The 15,796-nt window shown below is 39.2% G+C and overlaps 1 protein-coding gene across 4 annotated transcripts in view; it reads left to right on the top strand.

The window, feature by feature from the left end:
* LOC136858161 (FMRFamide receptor) overlaps window positions 1-15,796 on the top strand; it is a 132,437-nt gene that overhangs the window by 100,904 nt on the left and 15,737 nt on the right. The window contains exons 4-5 of one of the 4 annotated variants that reach the window (XR_011017606.1): window positions 8,813-8,937; window positions 12,360-12,455. The exons of 1 other annotated variant lie outside the window; for it this stretch is intronic. The gene's annotated coding sequence lies outside the window, so the exon portion shown is untranslated. The remainder of the gene's footprint in view (window positions 1-8,812; window positions 8,938-12,359; window positions 12,456-15,796) is intronic. 2 more of the 4 variants (XR_011017607.1, XR_011017608.1) reach the window with 2 other exon arrangements.

The raw sequence follows: 15,796 nt of genomic DNA, 5'->3' as shown, positions 1-15,796 counted from the left end.
GGAACTCTGTGAACCGAAGGTCTCAACGATGAACTCTCAGCCAAGGAGTGGGGTAGTTTTTAAAATTATTATATTTACAGTATATCTCATAAACTCAACCTGTTCCAGGCGTGAAAATTGGTATTTGTAATCTCCTTTAGAAATAAAGAAACCCCCGTTTTTGACTGTTTTCTCGCATGTAGAGTTCCATGTCGCATGTTCCGGATTTAGCTCAGTCAGTAGCTTGGTCATCCTAGTCCCAAAAGGCAATGCCACAAACGAGGTTTACAAAGAGGTTCTGGCGTAAATGAAATGCAATTTTTCAGCGTGTTTTTACACTTTAGGGATTTCCAGATAATGTCTTAGTGCAGTACCGAAATCGCGAAGCCGTGGGTAATAGCTAGTTATATATATACAGCTAGCAAATGTAGCCGTTCTTCGCTACGGTGTTCTACATTGTATACGGATATCGAAGTAAATTACTGTACATGCCGAGAATTAGATATTTTTTTAATTGCATGTCTCTTAGCGTTATCCGAGAAACAGCATTGGGAGGTCTCCATACGTTGTTTCCAATGTAAAGTGTGGGTTGCGGAGTTGTAATGATAACGGCAGACTCACTTGCGTACTGCTATTTACAACCGAGTTGGGAAGTTAACATTATAATGGCAGGCCCCATTTCCTACTACGCGGTCACAATCTATTTGGGAAGTTTTCGTTAAAATGGCAGGCCCCCTTTCCTACTTCCAGACAGATTCCAGTCGAGGAGTTTTTATTATAATGGCAGTCAACTTCCCTACTGCCAGTTAAATTGAGTTGTGGTGGTGTTATAGTAACAGTCCCCTTTTCCTGTCAGCCAGCTTACTGCTAGTCAAACCGGGTTTGTGAGATTCCATTTTGATAGCAGACAACTATATCTAATGCCAGTCGCATTTTAGATGCGTACATTTGTTTATCATGGCGGGCACCTTGCCTACAGCCAAACACAATCGGTTAGGGGAGTTTTGAACAAAATTGCATGCTCCCTTTCTTTCTGCAAGTCAAATCGAGAAGGGAATTGTTCATTACAATGGTAGGCCCTCCTTACTAATGCCAGTTACATAGGAGTTGAAGGACCCTATTCCTACTGCCAGTCAAAATCGAAGTGGAGAGTATTGACCACAATAGCAGACACACACTTTATATCGCTACAAATCGACATCAATGATCTATATATATATAGATCGACATACGAAAGTATATGCATGTTTACAATATTGTAGACCTCCAGTTTACAGATTAACTGCTGCTAAACGGTACGTCATATCGACAAACGGTTGTCTAAATGGCTGGTCCTATGATATTTTCTCGTATCTCATCTATTCATATCTGAAATTGAGTTAGAAAGGTTAAAAGGGTGAAATTTGGGTAAGATTGTTTCACAGTGCATTACTTTTCTTATAATTATATGACAGCTACAAACATAGCATTTGGCTCACATATGGATACTGGGTGGACCAATGTTCGTGTAGAATTTGATTATTCTATCCTTGATGATTCTATCTTTCCTATAAGTGATTCAAAGTATAAATTATGCGTGTAAAAAGTGCAAAATTTACTTACAATTGATAAATAGACAAATTTAACGTATAAGGGATAGAGACACGACAAAGTCATAGGACCAAATTTGTAGATCACTCCAAATTGAACTGAGATCGTGATATCCGTTGTTTAATACGATTTACCGTCTAGCCACCAAATACCTTGAAAGGAAGGTCTGCACCGTCATTAAAACTGCCTCCATATTTCGATATTCTTCGGGGATAACAAGTGAAAAATGTAAAAATCTTGGAATTTTTCCGTCGTTTACAGGCTAAAAGCTATAATTTTGCCAAATTTCAATTTTCTAGCTCGTCTGGCAGATTGTGCCGCAATCTTCATTTTGGGGGAGGCGGTAAAAATTAGTGCAGATGGTCATTATTACCCCTTAAATGGATAGCTGTACAAAAATTTCGTCAAATAGTCAATGTACACACACACACGGTCGTTGCGATTTTTAATATAGATAGATAAAGAGTCTGCTCCACGTACCTCTTTTAGGCTATGTTCGCTGGACTTAAACTGCAAAACCGAACGTTCATGATATCTCCCTTATTAATCCTCATGTCGAAAAAATGCACATGAGAAAAAGTTTTAGAAATGGATTTCTATCAAGGTTGGTCGATTTTCAGTCAGGTTGGTCTTGTATATATTGTGGGAGAGTAAAAACACCGTTTCGGTCCTCTATAAAAACCCCGTCACCGAGCAAGTTGGCGTGCGGTTAGAGGCGCGCGGCTGTGAAATTGCATCCGGGAGATAGTGGGTTCGAATCCCACAGTCGGCAACCCTGAAGATGGTTTTCCGTGGTTTCCCAATTTCACACCAGGAAAATACTGGGGCTGTACCTTAATTAATGCCACGGCCGCTTCCTTCCAACTCCTAGGCCTTTCCTATCCCATCGTCGCCATAAGACCTATCTGTGCCGCTGCGACATAAAGCCACTAGCTAAAAAAACAGTCCATTCCGGTAATTTAAAATGGTATGGACCTTAAAACTATCTTTGTATAGTTGGATGCTAAATATCAAGTTTGGTTGAAATATCTTCAGTATTTTTCAACTTTTGAGTTAAGTCTCTTGGGTCTTGTGCTAAAAAACGTCCGTTAACGATATCTCACTTATTAATCCTCCTATCGAAATGATGCATATGAGAAAAAGTTTTAGAAATTGATTTCCATTAAGGATGGTTGATTTCCATTAATTCTGGATGTGCATATTTTGCGGAAGTGCAAAATCATGGTTTCGGTTTCGGATAACCCCCCAGTAAATTTAGGTATTCAGAAACAATATTGGCTCTAAAACCTACCCAAGGACAGGTGGATTCTAAATATCAAGTTTGGTAGAAAAATACCCAATAGTTTTCAGTATATAAGAACTCAGACAAGCAGACACCAAAGCAAAAAAAAGTATATGCAGATGGTCATTATTACACCTGAAACGGATAACTGTACGGAAATTTCGCCAAAATAGTCACAGACACATGGTCGTTACGATTTTACTTAGGCCCCTATATAGATAAGAATACATATTGTAATGTATATCTTATTCACTGCGTGTACAATAATTTATTTCGAAATCCGTATACAATGCAGAACACCATAGCGAAACACGGGTACATTTGCTAGTACCAATAAAAGTACACATTCTAAATCTACAGCTCATTTAAGGATTGTAGGTACTTGCTAATTATGATTTTTTCATGATGTTTGAAACTTCTACCATTCAGAATTTGGGTATGTTTGGCAGTTTTTATAGAGTAGCAGCATACCCTTCGCATAGTCTGTTCAGTGGTGGAAACTCATGTTTATTTTTTAATGTTTAGTTTAGTGTTTAAATTAATGTTTAATTGTACTTAATAAAAAATGTACTATACTGGTTCAGGAATCTCATTAGAATGGACCGAACGATAAAACTAAGAAAGATTTTTGAATTTAGGCCAAACGGATGAAGAGGAAGAGAATGATCCAGGTTAAACTGGAACCAGCATAATTTTAATCGACCCAGAAAAGAGGGAAATGTGTGTTAAATTAATACCTTTTTACTGATACGAGAGAACTTGAAAATATCGGCACTAGATCAAATTTCATAGAAGTGGATAGAAGGACCCGACGTCTACACTGGCATAATCGAAAAGGAGAAAAATAATTTCCGTGGCCTTACCTTCATTAATAACCTGCATCACACTACTGAAAGAAGACAGCTATTATTATAAATAAAATAACGGGTTGTGGATGAAATGCTGACTACAATACTTCTTCCTGGACTCTTCCCCAATTTATTTGGATTGCCACGGATGTAAATTTGGTCCAGGTTTACGGCCGGTTTCCCTTCCTGTTACAAGGCTTGTGTAGAGGGATGAATTCGCTGTACATATTCCTATGCTATTTGGTAGTTTGTTTCGCTGTATACAGATGAAGAAAACTTTATTAAGACGAATACAAACCCCTATTCCGGCCGGGCCGAACCCGAGGCCCTCTAAACCGAAGGCCGGTACAGTGATCATTCGGCTAAGAAGCTGGGCGAATGTTGACTATATTATATAGGCTACATACATATGTCATAAGGATTTGTAAGAACGGTACTTCGGATGCACACTTCGAGTAACGAACTTTGTAATTTTCACTAATCTTCGGTGATCTGAAAGTGACTACTTTACGCGTGATATTTGCAATTCCGGTTTAACTCTATCACACGAAGTTTTTACATCATGTGGTAATAAATGTATGTAGATTATGTGGTTATCTGTACAATTTGTTTTACGTCTCACCGACACAGATAGTGTTATGGCGACGATGGGATAGGAGTGGGAAGGAAGCGGCCGTGGCCTTAATTAAGGTACAGCCCCAGCATTTTGCTGGTGTGAGAATGGTAAACCACGGAAAACCATCTTCAGGGCTATGGAGGAGGATAGGTTACCTAGGAGAATAATGGACTCTGCTATGGAGGGTAAGAGAAGTAGAGGTAGACCAAGACGACGATGGTTAGACTCGGTTTCTAACGATTTAAAGATAAGAGGTACAGAACTAAATGAGGCCACAACACTAGTTGCAAATCGAGGATTGTGGCGTCGTTTAGTAAATTCACAGAGGCTTGCAGAGTGAACGCTGAAAGGCATAACAGTCTATAATGATAATATGTATGTATGCACCAAATTCTTTAAGTGTTAAATTATGAAAACATTCAGGTTGTATAAGTACGGGTCATTTTAAGACGAATTAATAATTGTCCATATCTTTCTATCGAGGATTAACCCGTGATAAATTTAGATGTAGTAGTTTCACATAAAAAGGCTTGGTCATTCTTTGCAGTATAGAGAATTGTTGTCTTAACCAATAGTCGTTGGCAGGATTCTACTTAAAGGAAACCGTGACCCTATTACCAATTTAGTAATATTTCACTCCAGTTAGCAGATTTAATAATAATAATAATAATAATAATAATAATAATAATAATAATAATAATAATAATAATAGAAGAGAAGAAGAATGCAGGAAAAAACTTAGTGAGAGGATGAAGAGATTTTGATAGAAGAAGAAAGCAAAAACATCATCTAATTTTTTTTTTTTTTTTTTTTTTTTTTGCTAGTTGTTTTACGTCGCACCGACACAGATAGGTCTTACGGCGACGATGTGACAGGAAAGGGCTAGGAGTGGGAAGGAAGCGGCCGTGGCCTTAATTAAGGCACAGCCTCAGCATTTGCCTGGTATGAAAATGGGAAACCACGGAAAACCATTTTCAGGGCTGCCGACAGTGGGGCTCGAACCTACTATCTCCCGAATACTGGATACTGGCCGCACTTAAGCGACTGCAGCTATCGAGCTCGGTCATCTAAATTATTATTATTATTATTATTATTATTATTATTATTATTATTATTATTATTATTATGATTTTATTGGTTTTACGTTCTACTAACTACTTACATGGTTTTAAGAGACATAGAAGTGCCGGAATATTGTCCAGCAGTAGTTCTCTTATGCGCATGTAAATTTACCAACGCGAGGCTGATGTATTTGAGCACCTTCAAATTCGACCGGTCTGAGCTGGGAGTTAGTATATTTGTAATGATTCGTGAGAAAATAGGTAGTATTGCGATATTTCGAATACAAACTACGCTCATGTGGTAAACTATTGTTTTGACTTAATATACTTCAATGCCCAATTCAAACAAGATGATCCGTCAAGGGTTAACAGGTCGAATTTAAATAGATTGCAGAATGCAGATCATACTGCAATTCATTAGCTTGGCTTGAGTAGCTCGCACTATAGAAGCGCTAGCCTACTGCGTTCACGTTAACGGGTTCGATCCCGGCTTGGTCTCGTGTTATTTGAAGGTTCTCCAATCTCCAGTCTAGTGTCGATACACCTACCGACACATAAGATTCCTTCGGGACGAACTTACATGACCTCCAAAACTGTAACGGCCACTCACCTAATTACGGCTGCGTTATGACGAACTCCACTTGTCTTGCTCTACTCGCCGCTATGAACACTCATGTAACCGGCCTTGTACATTCGCTGCGGCCTCGCTTTGCGCCCGACCTGCTGGACAGCTCACTGCATACTGATCTACTACTGGGTTACGTCACCCGCTGCGTCACTGATGTTTCTCGATGCCACGTGCGCTTCCTTCACGAAGTTTCTGTGGTGGCATACATCCGTTGACATGGCCAGAGAGAGGGTGTTGCCCTCTGGGTGGCCCGCCCCACCCCTTCAGGGTGGGGAATGAAAACATTTGAAGTAAGTATAAATCCGTCGCCCGATCCCTCGGTCTTCAGTCCAGCGCTGATACCGAGTGAGGTTGGAGGGTCATCCAACGGGTTCCCAAAACGAAACCAAACCCCATGGTGCAACAGCCCCGAAGGACCATGGCCTACCATACGACCACTGCTCAGCCCGAAGGCCTGCAGATTACGAGGTGTCATGTGGTCAACACGACGGGTCCTCTCGGTCGTTATTCTTGGATTTCTAGACCGGGGCCGCCATCTCACCGTCAGATAGCTCCTCAAGTGTAATCACGTAGGCTGAGTGAACCTCAAACCAGCCCTCAGATCCAGGTAAAATTCCCTGACCTGGCCGGGAATCGAACCCGGAGTCTCCGGGTAAGAGGGAGACACACTACCCCTACACCGCGGGGCCGGCTTGCATCACCTCGGCATGTCCAAAAGCCATAAAACAAAAAAGATTATTATGAAATTCAACAACACTTCTCATTAGATACGAACGAAAGTACAACCAGACTCTCACTGTCGCCCTTCATGATTCTCTTCAGTTTCGGCTGAGTTAATTTTAAGTTGACAAGTGTTCAATTTACATATCTTTTGTGTACAATAATGCTGTCTGGAAGAACACGGTATGCTGAAGTCACTTGTACCGAGCGTGTTGGCCGTGTGGTTAGGGCCGCGCAGCTGTGAGCTTCCATTCGGGAGATGGTGGCTTCGAACCACACTGTCGACAGCCCTGATGATAGTTTTCCGTTAATTTCCGTTTTCACATCAGGCAAATGCTGGGGCTGTACTTTACTTAAGGCCACGGACGCTTCCTTCCCCACTCCTAGGCCTTTACTATCCTATCGTCCCCGTAAGACGTATCTGTGTTGGTGCGACGTAACGCCAATTAGAAAAATAATGCTGACATCAATTCCTACTCCCAATACAATAGCGCATTGTGAGCCATTTGCTTACCAACGGGAGTATCAATGAAATGAAATGTCGTATGGCTTTTAGTGCCGGGATATCCCAGGACGGGTTCGGCTCGCCAGCTGCAGGTCTTTCTATTTGACACCCGTAGGCGACCTGCACGTCGTGATGAGGATGAAATGATGATGAAGACAACACATACACCCAGCCCCCGTGCCATTGGAATTAACCAATTAAGGTTAAAATCCCCGACCCGACCGGAAATTGAACCCGGGACTCTCTGAACCGAAGGCCAGTACGCTGACCGTTCAGCCAACGAGTCGGACGGGAGTATCAATTAATGAATAAATCAACGATAACGTCTTTTTCTACATCAATCATTCAATACTGATCTGCATTTAGGGCAGTCGCCCAGGTGACAGATTCCCTATCTGTTGCTTTCCTAGCCTTTTCCGAAATGATTTCAAAGAAATTGGAAATGTATTGAACATCTCCCTTGGTAAGTTATTCCAATCCCTAACTCCCCTTCCTATAAATGAATATTTGCCCCAGTTTGTCCTCTTGAATTCCAGCTTTATCTTCATATTGTGATCTTTCCTACTTTTATAGACGCCATTCAAACCTATTCGTCTACTAATGTCATTCCACGCCATCTCTCCGCTGACAGCTCGGAACATACCACTTAGTCGAGCAGCTCTTCTTCTTTCTCTCAATTCTTCCCAACCCAAACAGTGCAACATTTTTGTAACGCTACTCTTTTGTCGGAAATCACCCAGAACAAATCGAGCTGCTTTTCTTTGGATTTTTTCCAGTTCTTGAATCAGGTAATCCTGGTGAGGGTCCCATACACTGGAACCATACTCTAGTTGGGGTCTTACCAGAGACTTATATGCACTCTCCTTTACATCCTTACTACAACCCCTAAACACCCTCATAACCATGTGCAGAGATCGGTACCCTTTATTTACAATCCCATTTATGTGATTATCCCAGTGAAGATCTTTCCTTATATTAACACCTAGATACTTACAATGATCCCCAAAAGGAACTTTCACCCCATCAACGCAGTAATTAAAACTGAGAGGACTTTTCCTATTTGTGAAACTCACAACCTGACTTTTAGCCCCGTTTATCAACATACCATTGCCTGCTGTCCATCTCACAACATTTTCGAGGTCACGTTGCAGTTGCTCTCAATCTTGTAACTTATTTATCTCTCTATAGAGAATAACATCATCCGCAAAAAGCCTTACCTCCGATTCCACTCCTTTACTCATATCATTTATATATATAAGAAAACATAAAGGTCCGATAACACTGCCCTGAGGAACTCCCCTCTCAACTATTACAGGGTCAGACAAAGCTTCACCTACTCTAACTCTCTGAGATCTATTTTCTAGTCCAAACTTTTCTGCACTGTTGAAATAGTCGTAGTGTTGGTGGAAGGACTATCTCTTCTGAGGATGTGGAGCAAATTATTCGCGAAATGGAAAGAATTCTCCTTGTTTATTTTCACGAGCTATAAACCAAAAATATTATCTTATTTAGATATGCATAAGTTTATTATTTGTGATGGTGTAATCATGTATTCATAATTTATTTCTTTCCAACATTTATAGGAAGATCTCGGATTCAGCACCAAATTGACGGACATCCAGGAACGTCATCCAGACACATCGTATTACATATAGTTACATTCCACGCTAGAAGTACATAATGGTGTTCCTCGTTTATGCGTATAACGGTAAGTTAACACTGGATATTCTCACAAATATGAGGATAAATTATTTAGGTACCTTTTAGTTGTCTACCGTCAGGCCTCTGGAGTCCAGATGCTGCTGTTGAGAGCTTCTTGTCTTTCAAAGATTCGGTATGACACTTATCTAGCTCTAAGCTGTTATAAATATTCATCTTCTGGGTAGAAAATTGACCAAGTAGAAAAATGAAGCTGCCCGGAGGAGGAAATTATTATTATTATTAAATTTGAACTGGTAACTGGAAAAGAAGTGGTCAATGATCTTTAAAAAGACAACACCCCAACACATATATTCGTTATGGCGAGGTTCGTTGTTGGCTAACCATGGCCTTCGATTTGTCACCCTTCTGACTTGTGAAGAGATAATTATGTTGTAATACCAGTCCAAGAAGGGTTGAGTGTTGCATTTGAGCCCACCCGTCTCCCCTAATCAATCTAGATCTGATGTTCCACTCGAACGATAACAGAAGTTGAAACAGGGGTGTTTTCCACTATATATCTATACTAATACAGTAGGTATAAAGAGAGACTAAGTTTCTTTTTTGTATGTAATGGGTAATGTCAAAGTACCAGACCGGTTTTACAATTTAAGTGGGCTATGTAACGAAAGAAAATGTCTAACAAGTCTGAGGAAAAGGTACGCTTAGGACCCGTAACATTGAATACGTTGCCTAAACGGTTAGTCCTGTCCGGTTCAATGGCTAAATTGTTAGCGTGCTGGCCTTTGGTCACAAGGGTCCCGGGTTCGATTCCCGGCAGGGTCGGGAAATTTAACCACCATTGGTTAATTTCGCTGGCGCGGGGGCTGGGTGTATGTGTCGCTGTCACCATTATTTCATACTCATCACAACGCGCAGGTCGCCTACGGGAGTCAAATCAAAAGACCGAGCTGTCAGCGGAAAGATGGCGTGGAATGACATTAGTAGACGAATAAGTTTGAGTGGTGTCTTTAAAAGTAGGAAAGATCTCAATATGAAGATAAAGTTGGAATTCAAGAGGACAAGTTGGGGCAAACATTCATTTATAGAAAGGGGAGTTAGGGATTGGAATAACTTACCAAAGGACATGTTCAATAAATGTAAATTTTTTGTAATCATTCATGAAAAGTCTAGATAAAAATGCCACCTGGGTGACTGCCCTAAATGCAGATCAGTAGCGATTGATTGATTGATTGATTGATTGATTGATTGATTGATTGATTGATTGATTGATTGATTGATTGATTGATTGATTGATTGATTGATTGATTGATTGATTGATTGATTGATTGATTGATTGATTGATTGATTGATTGATTGATTGATTGATTGATTGATTGATTGATTGATTGATTGATTGATTGATTGATTGATTGATTGATTGATTGATTGATTGATTGATTGATTGATTGATTGATTGATTGATTGATTGATTGATTGATTGATTGATTGATTGATTGATTGATTGATTGATTGATCTGCAGCTGGCGAGTCGAATATGTCCTCGGACACTCCCGGCACTAAAAGCCATACGCCATTTCATTTTTACGGTTAATTCTATTGAATAGTGGAACACACCAGGTGCGTTTGAAATTCGATTTCCCATAAAAGAATTTGTATAAATTTTCTAAACATATTTTTCTGTGTTTTGGAGCATGCTTGGACACTTGGCTTGGTTTCTTTCACATGAAATCCAATTGACGGGCCTTAATACAGATGGAACCTTTGATTAACTTTCAGGTTACTTACTAAAGTATTACAACGTATCTTAAGGGAGCCATTCAGGGAAATAAAATGTGAATCAAGTCGTAAAAAATGTACGCCTGGGACCCTTAAAAGGGCATACCATGCCTAAGCAGTTATAAATATTGCAGTTAGCGAGTGTACTTAACATTGGATTTACTAGAAAAATGTGTTTAAGCATTTCCTTCGTAATTCTAGTAGTATTCCAGTAAAGGATGTTATTCGGTGTTTTACTATCGCACTATCCCTTTTACGGGCCATGTAGTGAAAGATGATTTGAAGCAAGTCAGAGGGAAACATACGGCAGGTACCCTTAAAAGTGAATAAGCTGTCTGAACTGTTAGTCCTATCAAATATTGCAGCAGAGCAGGTGTGCTTAAAATTCGATTTTCTTCGTAACTTCAATCGTTTGCGGGAAAGATTGTTCTACTGTGTTTTGGCGTAAACGTTTGAGCATCGGAGTGTGATATCCTTACTTGAAATGAATAAAATAAGTCGTAAAATGGCGTAAGATGCACCATTTGATTCGAGAGCCGTTCCACACATTCGTGTGCTATTCACGGCGCCCACTCACGCGTTCGCTTTTACTTTACTTTTTGCAGTATCCACGTACGAACCGTATACAACTGGCTCCGTTTCAATTTGAGAACCTTACACCAGTACCACGTGGGATTCTATCTTATTTTAAATGCCTTTGATTCACAAGGAACATGAATAGATTAAACAAATGACAAAACAAAAACAGAAACACATTTCGTCAGCTATCACAGAGGAGGTTCCATGCAAAATACTGCACTTAACGTAAGTCACTGTCTTACTGATTCTTAACATTCTCCAAGTTCTTACGACAAATTTTAGCGATATGTCTTCGAAACACACTGTTCTGTAGACAACCGTTTTACACGATATTTTTACGCAGGCAAATCCCATATATCCCAGTAACAAAATATTAATATTTTTTTCTTTGAATATGTACTTGAACGTACACGTATTTTATACGTATTTAAACACCACTTTAATGCGTTAGAGTGAAATGTATTTCTGCTCCCGCATTTGGAGACTGCAAGAAAGGCATAGGCCTAGATAAATAGTGGATTGACAACTACAGAAGTCGTGTAAAACTTGTCTGTAAATGATTTTCTGCTTACTGGCAGATCCTTTCTTTCCGAAAATCACAGAGACAATATTTCTGAGGATATAAAAAGGCAGGTGGAGAGTGAATGTTTACCATTATAATGAAAACTGCCCAAGTTGGTTGTGACTGGCAGTATGCAAGGGATCTGCCATTAAAATGAAAACTACCTAACCCGGTCTTAACAAGAGAAACGACGTATTGTGACCTCCCCGTCTTGTTTCTGGGATAACGCTAAGAGATATGGAATTTAATGAAAACCTACTCGCAACGTGTACACTACTTCACCTGGAATTCTGTATACAATGTAGAATTCCATAAAGAAGCATGGGTACATCAGGTAGTTCCTCTATAAATTCCATCAGCTGTGATAATTTCAACTTAAATGAATCAGTTTTTATGGTGGAGTATGTGGATCACTGAGCCGCTAGTAGAGCTTCAAGAATAATTTGTGTAAAAAATCAGTAACATTTAAGTTCTTACATATATGTTTCTCTTTTCAGATCTAATGTAAATAATGTGTTAAAGGAAAGTAATATTTAACTCCATGTTTTTAGCTCAGAAGAGTCTAAACATCAGAAGGATGTTAAGAGCCATTCTGCGTAGTTACAAGTGAAAGCTTGAATATCCTCCGAATGCAAGTACCTCCTGATGTAAGTACTTTACGTTTAAATGGACAAAAGATATTATAAAATATTTGGTGGCAAAATTGTCATTTCTTCCATGCCATTTATCATCAAAAATTCGATTTTACAAGATGTACTCTTCTAAAACGAAGGAATTGAGGATATGGCCACCCTTGGAAATCAAATTCGAATCCTCTCTAAACGTCGATGGTAATGGGTTACTGTGATGTATTCAATTCACAAGGAACTCACAAAATCAACTTTTCGTTATTAATAGCAGCCTGTATGTTGATTCTTCCTCAGGAACAAGCCCCACAAAATTCCCAAGGATGTCATATTTTAAACTAAGACCAACCATTCGGTCAGATATTTAAAGTAGCCATAGAAACTTTTCATAAGACAGGTTAATGATTTCGATGATAAACAGTTGATATTAAACATAATTTATGATAGTGATACACCATTCTTTTCTCATACCATAAATACATTACCTTATTATTATTATTATTATTATTATTATTATTATTATTGTTGTTGTTGTTGTTAAGGTACAGCCCCAGCATTTGCCTGGTATGTAAATGGGAAACCACGGAAAACTATCTTCAGGGCTGCCGACAGTGGGGTTCGAACTCACTATCTCCCGGCAAGCTCACAGCTGGGCGCCATTATTATTATTATTATTATTATTATTATTATTATTATTATTATTATTATTATACACAAATTACTATGCTTTACTTCCATTGGTTTCTGAAGTTGGCGGATTCGATTTCGGCTCAGTCCGGTGATATTTTAAGATGCTCAAGTACATTCAGCCCAGTGTCCGTAAATTTACCAGCAGAGCAAAATTCCGGCACTTCAGCGTCTCAGAAAATCTTTACGGTAATTGATGGGACATAAAAACATTTAGTTACCGTAACAGGTACAAGGTTCAGTTTTTGCTTACAACATATAATATTATGATGAGATTTTATGAACATTAATGTAAATAAACTAATTGAACCAAAAGATAGAAATTCGCATAGCTGCAGCTTCTTGGCTAAACGACGTGGTATATCGTGGTATCATTCTATTATGGTGATTCTGAAGCCCGTGTCATGGTTCAGATCGAAATAGTTTGACCTTTAACTTAAGCATCTCGATTAAAACCTCCGTGACCACATAAAATTAAGACAGGATTCGAATACGTAAGTGTGGGATAGATATTAACAGAGATTTCAAGTTTTCCTTACCACGTTCATTCCAGTATTGATCCATAATCATTTGTAATATAATTCCACGTTTGGTCATCTTGAAAGTAGTTTCCAAGAGTTTCCTTTTCAAAACTAGGTGACCGTGAGGTAGTAAATATTAGCCACGGCCGCTTCGTTGCCAATCCTAAATCACAGTTAATTCCAAATGCATACTCCAGTATAAATACTATTACTACATAGTTTAAGAGGCTATACACACTAAGAACACAGAACTGTTGGCCATTATACCCATACCACTCATAGGAAGCAAGAATTTTCTTTGTATGTCTGTTTGTTTATATGTAAGAAAACATATTCCTTGATTTAGATATATTTACGCCTAATAAAATCAAACATGTAGGAAAGCTAAGACAGTGAATCTTCAACTGGATGATCACATGCGAATGAATGAATGAATGAATCAATCAATCAATCAATCGTCACAACTGATCTGCATTTAGGGCAGTCACCTAGGTGTCAGATTCTCTCTCAATTGTTCACCTAATCTTTTCTTAAATGATTTCCAAAAACTTGGAAATGTACCAAACATAATCCTTGATAAATTATTCCAATCTCTAATAATCACCTTCCTGTATACGAATATTTGTCAAAATTGGTCCTCTTGAATTTCAACTTTATCTTGATATTATCATCCTTTTTGTCCGGCTCCATGGATAAATGGTTAGCGTGCTACCTTTTTTTCACGAATGTCCTAGGTTCGATTCCGGCAGGGCAGGGAATTTTAACCATAATTGGTTAATTTCCTTGGCACAAAGACTGGGTGTATGTGGCACCTTCATCATTTCATCCTCATGACGACGCGCAGGGAGTCAAATCAAAAGACTTGCACCTGGCCTCTCTGGAGGCCACACGCCAGTGTTATCGTGATCTTCCCTACTTTTAAAAACTTCATTGAAGCTTATTCGTCTCCTAATGTCATTCCACGCCATCTCTCTACTCACAGCTCGGAATATACGGCTCCCAAGTCTTCCCAGTCCAAAGTTTGCAACATTTTCGTAACTACTGTTTTGTCGGAAACCATCCAAAAGAAATCGTGCTGCTTTCCTTTTAGATCCTTTCCAGTTCTCGAATCAAGTAATCCTGGTGAGGGAACCAAACTCTATTTGGCGTCTTTCTATTTACACGCCCTCTCCTTCATATCCTTACTACAAAATGGAACTAAGGACCATAACAAACATTTTGAGATATTAAAGCATAAAGTTTAAATTTCAAAATCTGCAGTTAACTCGTGTCTCTAATATTTTGTACTGACAATTTACTCGTTTAGGCCTATATGTTTCTGTTTCAGGAACCCTTCTTTTTTCTGAAAGATGTCTTTTCTTTTTCAGTTTTATTCGATATGCCCCATTTTGGCAAACAAAATTTGGATCATTTTAGAGTATAGATATGTTTTTCTTAATTCATACTTAAGGCAATTACAAATACAAATGAAAAATAATCAAGTGAGGAAGCGTAAGTGCTCCATTCTCCCCTTCTTCCCTATTTTCCTTTTTTCCTGCTCGTGAATTTCCTTTTAGTTTTAGTAATACAATCTTGCTCTGAATCTCCTTTTGATTTCAAAGAGTATGGGAGAAAGTTATTACACCAATGATACAATTTTATACCGGAAGATTTGCCAGAGCTAATTCCAAATATGTATGGTTAGGGGCGCGCAGCTCGGGGCTTGCACTCGAGAGATAATGGGTTCGAACCTCACTGTCGGCAGCCCTGAATATGGTTTTCCGTGGTTTCCCATTTTCATACCAGGCTGTACCTTAAGGCCATGGCCGCTTCCTTCCTACTCGTAGCCCTCTCCCATTCCATGGTTGCCATAAGACCTGTGTCAGTGCTACGTAAAGCAATTTGTAAAAAATACATATACATACAGGTGAATCACAAGAAGTCAGGGATTCTCTTTGTGTTTCGTTAAGAACGATGGCACAATCTAATTGGCGGAAATAATTTACCTTTTCAAGAAAATTAGGTTACTTTGTTACTTACGGGGGCGCAATTCAAATTGATGAACTTGCCGTATTTGCTGTGCCAGACAGCCAGCCGCTGCATGTTGCTGTGCGTCAGAGGAGGGAAAAGAAGGGAGGAGAAGTGTGTTACGATCGCTCTACTACATCTTACCTT

The sequence above is a fragment of the Anabrus simplex genome, chromosome 1 (genome assembly GCF_040414725.1).
Source record: "Anabrus simplex isolate iqAnaSimp1 chromosome 1, ASM4041472v1, whole genome shotgun sequence".
In the NCBI taxonomy this organism is placed as follows: domain Eukaryota; kingdom Metazoa; phylum Arthropoda; class Insecta; order Orthoptera; family Tettigoniidae; genus Anabrus; species Anabrus simplex.
This window is presented reverse-complemented; position numbering and strand designations above follow the sequence as displayed.